Source organism: Larus michahellis, chromosome 2 (assembly GCF_964199755.1).
Source record: "Larus michahellis chromosome 2, bLarMic1.1, whole genome shotgun sequence".
Classification (NCBI taxonomy): domain Eukaryota; kingdom Metazoa; phylum Chordata; class Aves; order Charadriiformes; family Laridae; genus Larus; species Larus michahellis.
The window spans coordinates 105,266,106-105,284,437 of NC_133897.1; the positions used below are offsets into that span (position 1 = coordinate 105,266,106).

The 18,332-nt window shown below is 40.7% G+C and overlaps 1 protein-coding gene across 4 annotated transcripts in view; it reads left to right on the forward strand.

Moving 5' to 3' along the window:
• The window catches only part of ZNF516 (zinc finger protein 516), a 104,479-nt gene that overhangs the window by 20,432 nt on the left and 65,715 nt on the right, over positions 1-18,332 (forward strand). The window lies entirely within an intron of this gene.

The following is an 18,332-nucleotide window of genomic DNA, read 5'->3' on the forward strand; positions in this document are numbered from 1 at the left end:
CTCTTTCTGTCAGCGCGGTGTTGATACTGCCAAGTGCCTGTTATTCCCTCGAACTATTGCACGTGTAAAAAAAAAAAAAAAAAAAAAAGTAGCTGATCAATACTATAAATGGGCAATTTATCAATTTATGTTTGGTGATTATCAAACGTGCATTGATCTGTCTTACGGTTATGGGTGTGTTACGGTAGGAGATCGGCGATTGAGAGGGTTTGAAGTATTGGCAACAGATAATTTTTCTAAAATAAAACGTAAACGTCTGCAACACTTAATAACTTGCAAGATAGACACAGTTCCCTGACAGCTTTCCAGCATCAGTTTCATTTGGGAGCTGACTCACTAACACCCTAAAATTGAGGAGAAGAAAAATCAATGAAAGCATCAGGAAGTGACTTTTTTTTTTTTAAATGTTTGGTGTGCTTTTTTTGTTTGCTTAACATCACACCAAGTGAGCATCTCAAGGAAGTGATATTTACTGCCCTGCTCTGACTAAATGCCTCCGAAATGAGGTGTCTGGAGGCAGGTTCTGAAGGTGGAGGTGCAGCAGACACAAAGGCAAAAGTTGAAAGAGCAAATGCCGACGTTATGCAAGATAGCAGGTGAGAAATGATTCAATAATGGTTACAAGCATTCATACAAGGGTGTGTGGAGGGGGAAGCCAGCCCAGATTCCCACGTAACAGTATTGATTCGACATTTGGAAAATGAAGTGCAGCTTATTGCATCCAAGTTGTAGAGAATGCCGTCCACAGATACGGGGAGAGGTGCGACAAGGAGGTTTTTGCCATGCGCTTAGACGGCAAAGTAATGCAGGAAGGATTAAAGGACTTTTCGGGTGAAGTCATCCTCTATTTAATGCTTGTTGAGAAAGCACTGGCATCTCGTAGTGTTGGCTGAATATATTTTGGAGGGTTAAGGATATTTCTGCCGCTGTATGAGTGATGGTTAAAAAGAAGATCAAAGCTCCAGTCTTCTGTTGGCATCCTCTCCTACAATTCTGTAAAAGGGAGTGTGCTTTTTGTTTTACTGTGTCATAATTTCTAGCGTTTTGGTTTAGTTTTTTTGTTGTTTGGTTTTGTGTTGTTTGTTTTTTTGGTTGTTTTTTTTTTTTTTTCTGTGTGTGACAGTTTATCATCTCTAGAACAATGCACAAACGAGCTACTCGGACAAAAACTGTAAAATCTGGATGACCTAATTGTAGATTTCTAAATTTGCACTCCTGTGTCCCGGTATTAAGTATTCCCTTACTCAGAAGAGCTGAGTACTTAGAAATCCCATTGCAGTCAACGGGAATTGCAGTAATAAGCACTTTGAAAAGCAAGCTGTCCTTGTTAAGCACTTAAACATGATGGTTTATAGAGATACCTGAGACTTGAAAAGTGTTTGCCTAGATTAGTAACCTAGTTAATATCTCCAGAGCCAATTAACTCTTTGAAAAATATTTGCATGTCATTGGGGAAATTTTAGGTTTAATTTGAAATAATTCTAAATATTGTGGGTTTTTTGTTTAGAACAGATGAGTAGAATTCAATCAAGTGTTTAACGTACTGCCTTTTTGGAAGAAATTTTGAAGTTTCCCACCGAAATCTCTTGATTTCACATTTTGTTAAGTCTACTGTGAGGTGATTCTACTCACACTTAATAGGTGTGGGTAGCTTTGAAAATACGAGTAGCCCCACTGGACTTAATCAGATGATTTATGTGTGTGAAGTTACTCAGTTGCGTAAGTGTTTGCAGAATTGGGGCTTGTGTAAAGTTTCAGTTAATGACTTAAGTTTCTTTTTGTTCCATTCTTAATAACTTCTTTTTTTTTTTCCCTTTAAAGATGCCTGAAAAGCCTGTATTTACAGCCCAGCCTAGCCTCTGCATTTGGTTTCAGAAAGGAAAATCACTTTAGGTCAACTTTTGTTCCTGTAGAAGGAGAAAAAAGTAATGTGGAAATAGAACGGATTTAGGCTTTTTGCGTGTTTCGTCCATGATACAATGGATTCATTCATAAACCTTTAGTAAGATGTATTTTGATAGTTTTCTCCTCATTGTAAAATGTAGGTGCAAGTTTTCCTGGAGAATAACAACACAAAAGCCTTAATTTAGAGCTATAATTATGAAATGCTGAGTTTACAATCTGGGGCAGTTTAATGGTTTTATGTGGAACGAGGAGACGGATGAGGCTTTCTCTAATGCAGGCCACTTTAGGACATTATAAATTATGTGATTCGGGTATTTCTGTTCAGGCAGTGCACAACAACACGTGGAAATGCTAAGACTGTATCTTTTAGGAAAATGTATTTAAAACTGGTAGCTTATGAATATATCCTTTAATAGTGCTGTACAGCATGGAGAAGCTCTGAGACTCAGAACATCATAGATTTCCTCAGACAATACAAAATACTTCTTGTTATTAAATTTTAAACAGAATTCACTATGTGTCCTTTTAGATAGCTGTTCTGGGTAATACCTGTAAGTTTAATGGTTTCAGACACTTTTTGGCTTGCTCTGCAGACAAAATAGGGCATTTTCAAAGTAGCAGTTAAAGCATACTGAACCCCCATGCGCTAAAGGGTAGATCAAAAAGTACTTCCTTCAAAAACTCACTCTGTAACCTCCCTCTCTGTCTTTTTTCTTCCCACCCCCCCCTTTCCTCCTCTGTGCAAGAGATTTTTTTTTTTTTTTTTTCCTTTCTGGGTTTGCATTCTTGAGTACTTAAGACTAAATTATCTGATTAACCCTTGTACAAAAAGGCAAATGAGGAGACTTGCAAAAAGCACAGCTGAAGTTTTCGAAGGAACCTCCAAAATGACATGCCTGAGTCTCTTCAGCTACTTTCAAAATTTCAGTTTACACCTGTCTCTTTGTCTGTCTATACCGCACATCTGCCCACATGCAAGTATATAACACTTACTGTGTTGTAAAACTGGCTTAACATCTCTTTGCAGTTAAATGTAGGCTTTGAGGAAAGGTTGCTTTAGGCTCAGGTTATTTTACCAATAGTCTACATTAAACTTGTATTCAAAACCAATATTGCCTGTAACAGTTTGTGGAGTTGGAGCGGTGCTTGAGTGAAAAGAGATGTCTTCATGTGGCTGGGTACAACAGTGGCCTGACCTCTTAAAGGCATTTTGTCTGTGGAACTGGCTATACCAAGCTATATCAGAGTAAAACGTTACAGCTCAAGCTAACTAATGGAGAGGTTATTACATACAGCTTATGGCACAAGGGCTACTCAAAGCATGAAGTCGAGTTTCATCCTTTTCAACCAAGGATGCTGTTGCCTACTTCTGAATTACATTGTGCCTTCTGAAGTTGGGGCATTGGTCTTATCTCTTCAGGCTGTTCTTATGATGAAGTGATGGCGTTGGTTTTAGAAAAAGTGGTTCTTTTCCCCCCTGTGAATCACTGCTGTAGTGGCTCAGATTTGAAGGAAATGTCCTCATGCGTACTCTGTTATCTTGGTACCAAATACAAACAATGTTCATCGTAAAATAGCTTTTTATTCCAATAAAATTGACTTTAAAAAAAAAAATAGCATAGCAGTTAAGCTCTAGGTCAGCCAGAGTAAAGCCACAGAGTGCTTGTGATGTCGCTGAAACTGCCGTAGCTTGTGTGAGAATGAGTGGTGACCTGGCGACACTTGCGCTTGATTATCTTCAGGATTTTTTTTTGTACGAGAGACTCCAGTTCATATTAGGAACAAACACTCTAGTATTAGGAAAGTAACAACGCTACTTCGCTCTGCAATTTATATCTCATGTGCTTCATTGAAGAATAGCTTTATTAAACAGGCCACTGCTTCTAGATCTTACCCAGCAAGATCAAATCGGATGCTTTTTTTAAAATGTGTTGGGTTTGGTTTTTTTTTTTTTCCTTTCAATGATGAAACAAGCAGAAGCAGGCAGGCTTGCTGCATGTTGCTTCTCCATTCATAGAAGAGATGAATTCAGGGCTATCAAGCCAGTTTCCTGTTTAAATTGCTGGAGTTTTTGTTGCCCAGAACTGGAATTCAGATGAAGCAAAACCCAACTATTTCTCTCTGACCTTGACACGTGTTTGCTTTTCTTGGCCAGCTGAAAAAATGTTAGAACAAACTTCATGGCAAGGCACTAAGAGAATAATTAAAACCTTGCATGTAGTTTTCCAGTGTTGATTACTTTTCTTTAGAGAAGAGATTCAAATAATTATAAATAAAAAGAATCGTAGTGCTCCCAGGAAATTTTCCTGTGGGTGCTAGAATTGATGGGTGAAGAACTGTGTTGATTTTGTGCACGTTTGATGGTTGGTATTTGATCATTGTGGAGACTCTCCCTGGAAAGACTTTATTGTGCTGAATGGATGAGACCAACTTTTGGCTTCATCCTTTGTTCTGTAAGGTACTTTAAATGAGGAGCGCCTTCAGTGCTCGGCAGCTGCATTTCTTCCTTTAGGGCTTTCGCCAGTAGAGAACAAGAACAATAACGTGGAGATAACTGAATTATAAAATGCATAGATGTTGTTTCACTTATTTGCTCAATAGGCTGGAGACATGGGAATATGAACCAGTGAAGCAATAAGCATTCTTCTAATAGAGAAGCATTTACAAATGAAATGGCTTTTAAATTTGGTATTTCTGCACTGTGCTGAAGATATGTTGTGGTTTTATGCCTTGGAGTCTAGTATGCTTATGTCAAAGGACTATCAGAGTAGTTTAAATATTTTTGGGTTGCAAATCCCATATAAGGAAGTGTAAGGTGATTACAAGCTGTTTGTTCAGTCGGTTGCACTTTCCAGTTATTTAATGTATACGGAAACGCAGTTCACTTCAGCGTTGTGATAAATACCGGTCAAATAATATCAGTATGAAACGTTGAGTCTTTCCTCAAAGCCCCCCCACTGTGCAGTTAAAACTAAGCCGGACTAGAACTGGCTGTTCTTGCGATACAAGTAGTTAGAAGGTGGTATCTCGCAGCCCGACAACAGCCCCGGATGGGCTCAGCTCCCCGCCATAATTAGCTGCTGCCGCACAGACGAGACGGCAAAGGGTACCAACTACTGCCAGCAGCTTCCCGAATTTGCATGGGGTGTTTTCATTTACAATGTTAATGCAGATGACAAACACTCCTAACTAGAAGGATTAAAGCGCACATCTCTAACTTTCTGACATCTCTGCAGTTTGTTTTGGTTTGGGTTGCAGGTAGCATTATGAACTCTGAAAAAGCTGTAAAGTGAGGTTAATAGAAGTTACTGAAAACAATTTGAGATTTAAATGGGAAAGCCTTTAAAATTATTGCTCTTTCTCTTATTCAGATACTTACGTATTTTTCCTGGTTTCTAAACTACTTTTTTGAGGGCTGATAGAGATTCTGGCTTAGGAGAAATACTTTAAAATGATTTTTGGGATGAATGTTGATAATAGATGGGTCTGACTCTTTTTAATGATTTAAAGTTGTTATTTGGTTAAATTAGACCTTGCTGCACTGATACACATCTGGTCATTACTTTCTTTTGGCAGGATTTCCCTAACAGTATGCCTTTGTTAACAGCTACCAAGTGACTCTTGGAAAATAATTAACATTTCATTTGATGGTATTTGTAATGTGACGGCTGTATTGTTGCTGGAAAGTGAAATCAAATGCTTGTTAGCCACAAAATCTCTATAGATGAGTTGCACTGTTTCAAACAGAAACTGTTGGTCGTACAGTGAAAGCTGGGAAGGCGTGTGTGTGTGTGTAAATACACTGATAATGTCCTCTCTTCGTCATTCACTCAAGAAATCTCATGGTGTTCAGGTACAAAAGACCTTTAAAGTTTACAACATCTTTTAAAATGTCATTGCTGAAGAAAACAAGATCCCTGCGATTAATTACGCCTGTGTTTTCCTTGATTTCTGTTCTTCCCCTTTGGGTGCAAGACACTTGGCTTGAGTTTTTCGCTGGAGTCCGTTGGATGAAGCCACGAGGAGGATGCCTCTGAAGCTCCTTGTCGGTAGCCACGGTGGTTTGCAGTAAGGAAGGTGTCCGTGTTCCCGACAGCCTGTGCTGTGGGACGTTGTGACACAGAAGCAGAGCAGGTAGCAGCGTGGGAGGAGACGTGTATGTTTTTAGAGCTTTTTTTATTTTTATTTTTTTTATGTCCCAGGGAACCAGCGCTATTTGCCTTCCCAGCTTGAAAGTTGCATTGTCAGCTTTTCTGGAGACCGTTGACCTCTCGCATATGTTCATAAAAAGGCAGGGAAGGGAGGCAGCTTTACCTCGGTGAGGCGTGTTCCCACTGCTCTGCCGGAGATGCTGGCTGCGCACTTGGGAGGCTGCGGCGCTGGTGGTTTTGCAACTCGCCGTGAAAGATAAGGCTTGGTCTGGAATTCTGCGGTCACGCAAAAGCGTCTCCCCACCCTTCAACTGGAGGTGGCTGGGCTGTAAGATCTGAATGCGGGGAGGCCTTCAGCCTTTTCTTCTGGAGCAACAGATGGCTTGAGAGTTGTTATTAATAGTCATGGGGGACATAAGAGGTTCTGAATTGGGTCAGGCTGACGGCTCGTGTGCTCCAGTATCCTCCCTCTGATAGTGCTTGGGTCGGCAGGTGCTTGGGGAAAGGAGCGCGAGAAGTGGGACAAGCCTTTGGTGGTATCTCCTCCCAGGGTACTCTCCCAGTTTGCAGCTCAGTGACTTCTTAAGGTAGAGGTCATGTCTGTGTCTTTTGAGTTTCTTAGCCCTGGATGGGCTTTTCTTTCATGAGTTCATCCGTTTGCAAAGTTTGAACTTCGTTTGAATCAGTCTGGTGGTGGTGGTGAAGCGCTAAGCGAATTGAGGACTTTCTTACAATTTTGGGTACCTTGGTTTCCGGTTGATCTGCACCTCGTAGGCTTAGGTGGGGTTTAAAAAGAAGTCTAGTGCAATAGGAAATAATTCCAAATGTATAAGGAAAATAAATGTCAGCCTTGCACTTAAAAATGAAAACGGAAGGGCTGGTGTCTCCCTTCTCATGTGGGTGTAAGTGTGCAGTGACTCCGCTCAAATCAGTGTGGTAAATCAGGATGGGCACCCATCTGACTTGGGTTAGAATTTGACTCACAGTTTGTAACCAAAAAAGCCTTGAGCGTGCCTGAACCTTGTGTGAGCTGGCCATCTCTCTGCTAGCCCTGAGATGAGAGGTGCTTCTGGAATGGGAGAGCGAGATAAAACTGCTGTAATGGTGTTCCCAAAGAGCAGTTGCCTTGTGCAAGTGATCCCATGTTGCCCCATGGTGGCCAAACACTGCTTCAGAGGCTGGACCAGCCCTGGTTGGTCCAGTCATCTAGAAGGCAGCACGAGGAGGCATCTAGGTTGCAGCATGAGACCACCTTTTGTACCTTTGGTTTGTGGTCTGCAGCATATAGAGGAATGTTGCCTTCACAAGTTTGAAGGTGGTAATATGCTAGAGAATAAGACAGTGAAATAGATGCTAACCCAGACCTTTGTTTTCCAGGATTATTGGTGTGTCTCACAGGGTTGGCTTGCTGACTTCTTTTTTACAGGATACCTGATAGTTTGAGTCGAAACCACCCAATCCTTTCCTCTTACTGGTTTTGGTGTTAGCAGATGCTGCAGCTGCCTTTAGCTGTACGCAAGACAAACCAGTTTTGCAAATGACAGACCCAGTGAGACACACTGGGGTTTGTCTGCTCCCTCAGAGCTGTCTTGTCTGACAGTAGTATAATCACCATCTATTCTACTTATATTCAGGGTTATGGCTTCCTAGAAACGTTCTGGCAGAAGGTCAAGGTATTTTCAGTACCATTCAAGGTTTTGCCGTGTTTGTGCTGCATTTGCACCACGAGGCACCTGGCAGATCTAACAAAGGACTTGTGTCCTGCAGGAGAAGTATCTGGGGCCATGGAGAATATGGCAGTGGGTGTCTGTCAGCGGGTACCTTGATTTTTTCATGGTTATACAGGCTCATCAAATGAAGATGGTTTTAAACACTGTATTTTATTTTTAGTGTTCTTAATTTTGTTAAGCCTGGTAAAAAGCATTAAGGAAAATATTTATGAACCGAGATCTCAAATGTTATATATCTAAATCAAATATTTTTTTTTCCAAATCAAATAAAATAGTTCGTTTTCTTTTGCCTAATGTTTATATTACATGTAAATCCCATGCAGTAAGCAGAGGCTACGCATGCCCTGTGCATCTCACCGTCCACCGAATGAGTACGTAGAGGGATTATTCTGTCCCCATGTGTTAGATGTTTATAGGTGAGCTGCTGTAGCCTTCTGAGGAGTGTTTTATGGGTGAAGCAGTGGAGGAAAGGAATGGCATACCACATCTGTTTACTTCAGTTATGGTCTTCCCACTTCTTACGATTTTGTCAGTGGAAAAGATGGGGATCATTTCCTGAAGCCCCTTTTTCTCCAGTACGGTGCTTGCAAAACAGAAGATGGAAGCCTCTAAAAACAGAAAGTTCCTCAGCCTCATGGTGGTTGGAAGAAGCTTGAGATGTGACTGAGTGTGCTGGGAAAGCTCAAGAGGCAAATGAAAGAATCCACAGCTAGGTTACGTTCAAAAACCGCTCCTGAGTCTTTGGGTATCTCACGGTATTTGAGTGCTTGACCCATGAGGTTTAGTGCTCTGAGTTGACAGTGCTATAATCATCATTTTTATTGGGCTTTCTGTGCAAGTTTTAACCATTCCTGGTTTTGGATAGTGTTTTTAAGTAACACCTTGACTTTATTTGTTAATTAATCACACATGGGAAGTTCAGGAGGTACTTGAAAGCCTGTCGGTAGAGAAGTGTGATAGAATGAGGAATGATATTTAGCATTTAGTAGTAAAGCTGTATTTTAAGTGTTGTGATGCTGAAAGGAGTTGTCTTACTTGATTGCAAGCCTGATACGTGGGTTTTATGAAAAAAGTTGCCTTACGCTTAGGAAATACATGATAAGGTGCTATACTTGTGACCCCATACACAGTGGTAGTAATGCTATGTATGCTTTTTCTTCAAGAATGTATTTTTTCTGGTTTAGTCAAGTTGTGAGGCTGGGACTCTTTTTTTTGTTTGTTTGTTTTTTTCTATATAGCAGGTTTTTTTCTTGCAAGGAAATCTTCTCTTCAGATATAAGCAGTGACTTTGATAAACGTACCATTACCTAAGGAAGTAAATACAGGTGTGCTTATCTAAACCTGTTTAAAAAAAAAATAATCCAAAATCATCTAAAGTACTAGCAAACATCGTAGCTGACTATTGTAAACCTGCAAAAATTAGATTACACCTGCCTAAAAATGTGCTTTTAGTCAGGTATTTTTGATTAGTTTTGCTTGATATTTCTACTGAAATGAACCCCTCCTCAGTGTAGATTGCTGCTTTTTATTTGTACGCTCTGTGTTTGGCGCTGCAAGTGGAGTAGCCGTGGAGTACTAAAGATAATACATAGTTATAAATGGTTTGTTTTGATAGTAGGAAGTATCAAGTAACTGTAGTGCGAGCAGTCGTTTATACACAGAGCAAGTGCAATGCAATGTTACATAATGATTATTTACCACTCTTAATGGTGTAAAAGTATATTAAATAGGGAGCAGGTGAGTAATAAATGGGTGAGCACAGAAAAGTGACAGTGATTAAAAAAGATGCGTAATGAAAAATAGGAGAATGGTCTTTACGTGTGTGGCTAAGACAAACGACGTTTGTGTATTAGGAATAGCATCACCAAACATCCCATAATGAACCAGCCACGCCATAATCCATGCTTATTTGTTGTGTAACAGGTTTCAGGACTTAGCAGTGTGGCTCAAATTCTGCTCTGGGAGTTTAAGAGTCACAGTTACGTTGTGCTTCTCTGGTGGAAAATCTGTTCGCTTCAGCATGGCCGGGAAGATTAGAGGAGTATATTTGTATTTGCAGAACAGTAAAATGTGTGATATAAAGCAGCGTGCCCACGCTGGAGGAAAGCGAGTTTGCAAAGCTTTTATATCAGACCTGTAGTCCCAGGTGCAGAAAAAAGAGTAACCCCTGAAAGAAGAATCCCTCACTTAAGTGAGACTCACCGATAGGGATCTCATACTTCAATTTGATGTTCTGCATAGGCCACTCTTTTCCAGTTGCTTGTGAACTGAAGAAATGGAGAGAAGTGTTTCCTTTGGTGGTATGTGGCACTTGAAACTTGTTTGTTGTTATGCTTCTTGTTGTTGTTAATATCCTGCAAATGGATAAAATTGGCTGGAAACCTACGTTTCAGAAAAACGAAGAGATCAGAGGTTAGTGACAAGTGATTTATGCTTTGTTCGTTTCCTTACTATCTGATGGTCCTTTTGGTTGACTAAGAGATGAACTCTGGGTAGGCAGAAGAGAGGATTAGTTTACTTTTGGGGCTCACGGGAAAGAATCTTTGTCTCTCAACTTCTGGCTGTGCCTCTGATGAAAGGAGGGACTTTGACTCTTTGAAAAGGTGAAGCTTGACTTTATAATGATAATTCACATTTAGAAATTATTTGAAGTCGGAACATTTGGCACTGTATAAAAGTGTATAAAAGATCTTAAGTCCCTGCCTTGAGGAATATAAATACCAATTAGAACATAGCAATATGTGCTATACATATTATGCATTCGGGGGGGAACAAAAACCCCAACAAAACCAAGTGATGTGTTTCATTTTGGAAAATCATTTTGAGTCATTTATGGAAAATATGCTTTTAAGAATGAATTAAAAAAGAAAAAGAGAAAACCCAATTCTAAATGCAGTTTCGAAAGACAAGGTCGTAAGTGGGAAATGATACAAAAGATGCATTAGGGAGAGTGAGTCACTGCCCACACAGAAGAGAGTAGGGTGGAACTGTGGAGGTCCTTGAAGGAGAAGAATGGCACTCGAACCTAACATGCAAGACATTTGACCTGGGTGTTGGCATCCTTTGATTTTTGGGAGAGCACTATGCTGTTACCAGTGGAGTCACTTGAATAGACCAGAGGCAAGCAAATTGTGAGCTTAATGGCTTGGCAGATGACTTTGAAGATAGAAAAGCCTGAAGAATGGGCGTCTTCTGGGGAAGAGGACGGAAGGGGCAAGGAGGAAGCGCTTAAGCTCGTGCTGAAATGTCCTGGCAAACAGGGAGCCAGTGAGCAGGGACCAAAGCCGTGCAAGCGAGGGAGAGCCCAAATGGAAGAATTAGTCATGAAGAGCCCAAACAGGTTTGGGAGAGAGGAGGAGGCGAAGGTGCTTCTGGAAGACGCAGAAGTATTGGGAAGAACTGAGAAAGCCGACGCTGAAGAGTGAGCAGACGGAAAGGGAGGAGTGGGGAAAAGAAGTGGCCTTTCAACTGCATCCGCGGGATGGCGATGGCCGGGGAGAGGGACCGAATGCCTGGCAGCTGCCTGCAGGTGATCCAGAAGGGATCTGACAGGCAGGCGGTGTGCCGGGATAGCTGGGGCTTGCAGGCATGGTGGATGACGGAAGCGGGTTGGAGCCGGGTAGGAGAGCGGAGTTAAGGAGGTCAGTGCCTCAGGAGTGGTGAGGGGAGCGAGTGGGGTGGACAGGGACGTGCATTGTGGCGGGAGATGAAGTGACACGTATATAGTAATGACAGTGTTTTGGCTTCTCTGTCACGGAGAGCATGTGAGAGGTGGGTGTTGGTATGTATATGTGGTACACAGACTCATTTCTTTGAGAGGAGAAATGAAGTCTTAACTACAGTATCGGGTGATGCATACAGATTTAGGTTCTTGGTGTGTGTAATTCGTGTTTGTCTCAGCAGTTGATAGATCTGTCTTGCAAGTTGTAGTGCATGGAAAAATAAGCAAACCGGCAACAGCCTGTGCAGCAGACCTTTCTTCCCTGCAGGCTTGTTAGCTTGCTGTCCTGTGAGTGATAGTTTCAGGAGTTTTTTTGTTCTGGTTTTAAGTAGTTGCTCAGCATTTGTGTGCTGAGGTTATACAGGAGTTCTTAAAGTGGGGGAGTGTTTTTTTTGTTCCTTTGCCTTTTTCTGCTCTTAGCTCTACCTTCCTGTTCCCATTGCTGCAGCTAAAGCTGACCAGAGAAGGCCAGCAATAAGCTCAGGAACAGTTTTGGGGATGGATGTCCATCCAGGCCCTTCTTTTCCATAGAAAAATTTTCTGCGGTTAGGTAAATACTTGTCTGTCTCTGCATTTCTGGGGAAATGACATGTATGCTGTAGGTAAGGGATTGGCCCAAAGCTTCAAAGTCACATGGCAAGGGGAGGGGAAATACACGTACCTGTTTATGTAAGGAAAGTGTAGTTCTGAACAGAGTTGTCAGGGTTTATCTTGTGATATCCACAATGTCCTGACCTGCCAAAATCTGAAGCATGCCTTACATTGTGCGATAATGAGAGCAAAGTTAACAAGGTTGGTAAAATGTGCCTTGAAGTCTGTATTTATAAGCAGCGGATGGAATCTGTTTGTCTCTTTGGATGATACATTGCAGTGATGTTCCACAGAGATAGTTCAGACTATCTTAGCACTTCATACCAAAACAAGCTGGACCAGCAGACAGCTGAAAGATTTGATTTTGGGTCTGGTTTCTTTTCTCTTGGCTGGGAGCTTTGAAATCCAGAAAAAGTCATCCTGTGCTTCACATTCATTTGGTGCACAGGACTGTTGCTTTCTTCCCTTTGTGTTCAAAAAAGTAAATAAATGAGGAGAAAAATAGTTACCCTACTGTGTAAGTCAACTCATGCTTTATGGTAACGTCACTTTTGTTGTACTGGCTATACCTGTTGCCTTTCCTGTGCTGACAGTGATGGGTCAGCACAAGGTTCAGTATATTGCGAAGTTGGGTTTATCACATATTTAATGGAAGTAGCTTTTAATGATGAGAACTACAGAAAACCCCAAAATGAATTAACGGAGTAATGAAGCAACAGCAGACATCTCTAAAACTGCTGGTGAACTTAGAAACTTGTGATTCCTCTTTTAAGCTACTAGCAGTTGCCTGTCTTGTTATTCGTCATCACAAATTAGTTTGTGGATGAAGTGATCTTCAGGGCTACTGTGTAGCTTAGCAAAAGAAGGTGAAATGAAGGTATTTCTGAGACACTGGCTATCTGTAGATTGGCCCCCAGCACTGTCCTCTGCTGGTTTGGGGCTGGTGTCACCGAGCCAAAGCCGTGCGCAGTCTAAGCAGCACGGTGAGTCCTGAAGCAAAGTGAACTTCAGCGGGGCTGATGTGGGATCCCTGAAGTGCAGAGCGTCTGGGGTCTGGCCTGGGCATAGCCTGCGTGCTTGACATTCAGAAATGTTGCAGAGAATGGAAAAACTGTGATTGAAAGTCTTAATTACCCGCTTAAGTTCTTAAACGTTTAAGAAAGCTTCCTAAAATAGAGCTCATCCATGTTTTGTGCTTTGCAAGAGCTTAGAGTGAAATACTTTTTATATAAATATACATTCATACATAGATATATATATGTAAGTAACCCAACAACTGAAAATGAAGTTTTGGTGGTGTGTGTTTTGTGAGTTTTGTGTTGCTTCTCAGTGCTAAACAGTGCTACCTCAGAAGGTAATCTTTAACAGAATGCTTTTAAGGCTTATTGCGTATGATTATCTCTCCTTGTATTTCAGGGCACAGTTCCTCTCCCTTTCCCCTCTGCCCTTTCTCTCTCCCTCTGTCTCTTTTTCCTTTTTTTTTTTTTTCCACTTTTTTTTTGAAATGTAATCTTTTTACTCTCTTAAAAATGTCATTTTGAAAAGAGATAAGGAAGGATAGCCCAAAAGCTTGTTTCAGTGTTTCGTGATTTCTTTATAATGCTGTGGTGGTAGGGAAAAGTAAGCAAAAACTTGCTGGTGTTACTTCAGAAATGTTTTTTTATTACGGTAAGGCTTTAATAGTCAATCAAACAACAGTGCTGTAATTCTAAATCTGTTAACAGGTTAACGCTTGGCAACACTTTTATTTATAAGGTAATGATTTTATTGTAGCAATTGGAGCAGTAGGATGTATTAGGTATAAGAGAAATAAAGTTATTACCTTGAATTTCTTAATTCTCCACACAGCTTATTTCTTAGCAACATACCTTCCATTGACCTGCTGAACACATAGCTGTAGCTAGTAAATTTGCTTGGTATTAAACACAGCTTTTTGCATTTGAGGTCTGCTGTGGGCAAGTCATTACAGCGCTGTATGTATGTACTGAAGCACTGAAGTTTGTTCCTCCTTGGTTTAATTGTTAATTGTGACAGGCAGGAATTTGGGCACTTAGGACAAGGTTGCTTCGTGTAATTTTTGCTGGGCTAGGAAGTCAACGCTTCAAAATATTTACTTTTAATTATGCTGATGTTTTTCTTGCATTCAGGTCTTGATTTACACAGCACAAAGGCATTCCAGTTTTAGCTAGCGGTGTAGCTTCTCGTTTGATACAAACTGATCTCGTGGCACTGTGTGCACTTACGGCAGCTGAGGATGTGGTTTGTGTGCAGCCTGCCTTGATGGGGCAGATGAAAGAGGCAGCGAGAAGGGGTGGCTGGGTGGATGTATACGTGTGCGATGTACTGCACTCCCGCATTCTCTGCCAGCTGACGATCCAGTCCCTGTTATTCTGCAGATAATGCAAAAATTATAAAAGTAAGTATTTCTTTGTCATAAAAAGATGCATTCCCCCCCCCCATTTTAAGATACAAACCGAGCACATAACAGGGCATATTGGCAGGAAAATACCCTGCCCATACCGCATGAAATCAGCCCCCACACTGAGGATTTAAAATGGCCATGTTACAACTCTGTGTAAATTGTTAGGATTTCCACTGCAAAGCAAGATCATTAAATATGAAAGCACTGTTGGATGCTGGGAAAATCCTGTGCTGCCCATGTATACGTGCATCTCCACAGCCATGCATGAATAGACAGCATCAATGCCATCGATTTGAATAAGGAGGTAATATACAGTACGGAGGTGACTTTGCTTGTGTTTGTAACTTATTTTTTGGTTTGATACTATCAGAATTGTTTATGTTTCTTCAACTTTTTTTTTTGATTTTTAGTGCTTGAGAGAACTAAGGCTGAAGTAACTCATTTGGTGGGTGTGGCCAAATCAGAAAACAACATTGTTACATTGAAGCAAAATGGAGGGCTTTTTTATTTGTGTTTTTTTTTTAAGATTTTTTTTTTTTTGAACCTAAGATGATGCTTATATTCAGAACTAGTGATGCTATTACGGCATGTCAAAATAAGAGCTTTTGGCTTTCCAACATATATCATTAATGACCTTAGGAAAAAAAGAATCGCATCTGCATTAGTGCAGTTCTTGGCTTTTCTAGGGCTGATCAATAATCACATTGTGTATTCATTCCCCCAGCCCCCCACCCTGCGAGGTCAACTTTAACTACTAGCCTTTATATTTCAGAAAAAGGACATAAGACTGCCTTATGCATTAATAATATTGGTCTCAGTGTTTCCTTTGGATCTAATTTGCTGTTACCCATCAAAAAATCAGTAACATCTTTTTCTTTTTCTTTTTTTTTTGCTTTTTTTAATTTAAATACTTTATCTGTCGTTTTTCAGGAGACCTTTTCTCTTCTTCTGCCTTTACGGTGCTGTGTTGAGAGGCCTAGGTAGGAACTGGACAGAGGATGCTGAGGTTTGCAATGGTTTTGCTATTTAAATGGATCCTCTCTTGATTGTATTGTAGCATGTGACAGTGACAATGGAAGAACAACAGTTTCAGGGCCTCGTGTCTGGATGGCAACACAGCTGCTGCAATAAAGTCTTGTTATGGTTGACCAGTCACATTTGGACGGTTATTTCTAATTAGAAGTTCTTACTTACATTGCGTTAGAAAATAGTTGGAAGGAAACTGGTAGATATTTGGATGAAGTTAGTTCATTTTCTCCTCCTTGCCTTGAAAGATTATTGTTGCTTGTTTTGTCCTGTAGCCAGAATAAGTAGCCTTGAAAGAATCTTGCCTTTAAAATAAGCTTTTTTTTTAATTTTTTTTTTTTTATTTTGGACTATAATATAGCAGTCTCCAACAACTGCTGTAAAAGAAAGGGTTATTGTGGGAGTTCTGTCAGTGTTAGACATCCCCACTAGTTTAAGTCTTGTGACGGTGGCATTTTGTGGTTTCTGCGTTGTTGTTTTTTTCCATGGAAGTACTAGTGATACTGGTTCCCTTTTATTCATTTCTTCATATTAGAGGGGAAATGTAGTTTGTTCATAATGGATTATTGATTGGTCTGCGAACAGCAGAAGCCCCAAGGCCTTGTCATCAATGGTACTTACTCTCCCAACAGTGAATGCATCGCTTCATGCAGCCATTCGCAACCCCAGTCTGTAGAATATAAGCCTGTAATTGTTGCTCTTGTGCATTGCAGTTTTTAGGGAGAGGAACTCTTCATTGTCATTATGGGATTTTCCCCCTCAATTTGTTCAAATAATAGTCCCTTTGTTTTGGTAGCAAGATAAAGCTTGTCCTGGATGTTAATGATATATTTCAATTCATTGCTGAGAATACTACAGTGTAACTAATAAAGTACATTTCTTTGTCTCCCAGAAGACAAACACGCACAGTATGCTAAAACACAAAATATGTACTGAGTGGGTGACAGCTCTGTGTTTCTCAACATACCCTGTAACAGCACAAAAGCAAACTCCCGCCCCCCTGTTCCTGAACTGCTTCTTGAGGAGCCACAAAAAAATCTGGGTTCTGGCCGTTTTGCTGACTTTGTTTTGAGAGAGATCACCTCCAGCTTTTCCAGCATTAGTGTTTTTGTCTTTATTTCGGTGTATTTTTACCCCCGCTAAGGGTGTGGCATCTCTTGAGAAAAGGCCTGACTCTTGCTTCCACAGGCCTGGCTGCCGCTCTGAAGCCTGCTGCAAAACGTCACTATCTCATGGAAGGAGGAAGATACAAAAACACACCGTGTATTTGGAGAAGCTCAAATAATATCTCAGGGTTCAGACAGCAAACTTTTCAAATGGGAAGAGCTTTCCCCAGCTGCAGGGGAAGGCTGGTTTAAAATAATTAAACAAAAAAAATATTGCAAAATGCTGCTGAAGGATTTTATAAAGCCTAAGTGGAAATAGACTAATAGAAATTCCTTGTTTGTTTTTCCAGGAGCTTTTTATTTTTCCTTTCCAGTCCCCTGTCAGTTTTGGCAGGCTTAAACAAACTTCAGGAGGTCTGTTGTCAAAATCGCTGCTTTTAATAACTGAATACATTTGAAAATTTGACAGTCTTCTACAACTGGCTCAGGATTTTTGGATAGCTTTTTACTGGGTTAGTTTGGATTACTCTCAGAAAATCAATTCAGACCTTTATCTAATGGCAAGTTTGGTCTATAAGTTGCAGAATGCCAGGATTTCCTGGAAATTCAAGTACGGGCATGCTATTTAAAGATAACGCTTGCTCATCTACCCTCTGGTGCAGTTTAAAGGATGTTGTCAGCTCAAGGCAGTAAAGGGTCTATAGGCGAGTGACGTGGTCCATAACAGGCATTTTGGTAGGACTGCTGCCTAAATGAGGATGGCAGGATTGAGCCTTTAATCGAAGTGTCGGCCTGATGTCCCCCATGGGATGCAGGTGTCCAGAAGAAGCCACGTCCCTTCAAAATGAGGTGGAAGGTGTGCAGGTAGAGTGAGGCTGGTGTGTGCAGAGCACGGTGTCTCTGCAGCTTGGGGAGAAAGTTCTCTGCGGTTTGGCGAGTACAAAGGCAGTTGTAGAATGTTCTCTGCCTTTCGTCAACTCTTTTCCTGCACTTCGCTCTCTCCTGGCCTCTTTACTGTGAACAGCAAAGTCTGCTTGGCTTTGGGGCAACCTGAGCCTTCTCAAATGAGGAGAGATCAGCTCTCCAGGTTGCTCTTCTTTGAAAGATACAACTTTCTCAAATTCACCTAGATGTTTATGTGCTATGTCCATCATTTCATCATCTAGAAGGAATTCCAGTAATACATTTTTTCCCCAAGATCACACCTCACAGTGTGGTATGGGAATTTTGTTTTTGCTCTTTTTTTTTTTTTAAAGTTATTGTTGCTCTTGGAAGAGGAGCATGGTGGAGTGATTGCAGTGTATATTCAAGCCTCTTGGAGATTAGAAGAGCAATATTTCTCCAGTGCATTGATCTTTCAGATGGGACTTGAAATACTCATGCCCAAACTGAAAGCAGTTTGTTTTAAAATACACACTGTGCTATTTGAATAAATCTAGTAGCTTCCCAAATTGTATATTCTTGTTTATTACCTATTGAAGAGTTTGCCCTTCTTGCTACTATAGCCCATGCAATATGATTTTTAATTGAAGGTTTAACTGAAGAGAAACTAAAAAAAGAATGTACAGTTTTCTGTATGTTGGAACAGGAATAATTTTCTTCTATGTTTTTCTCGCTTCCTACACTGCACTGGGTATTTATATGTAAGAAGTTAATCTGCAATTACTTTTTCAGTGTGGC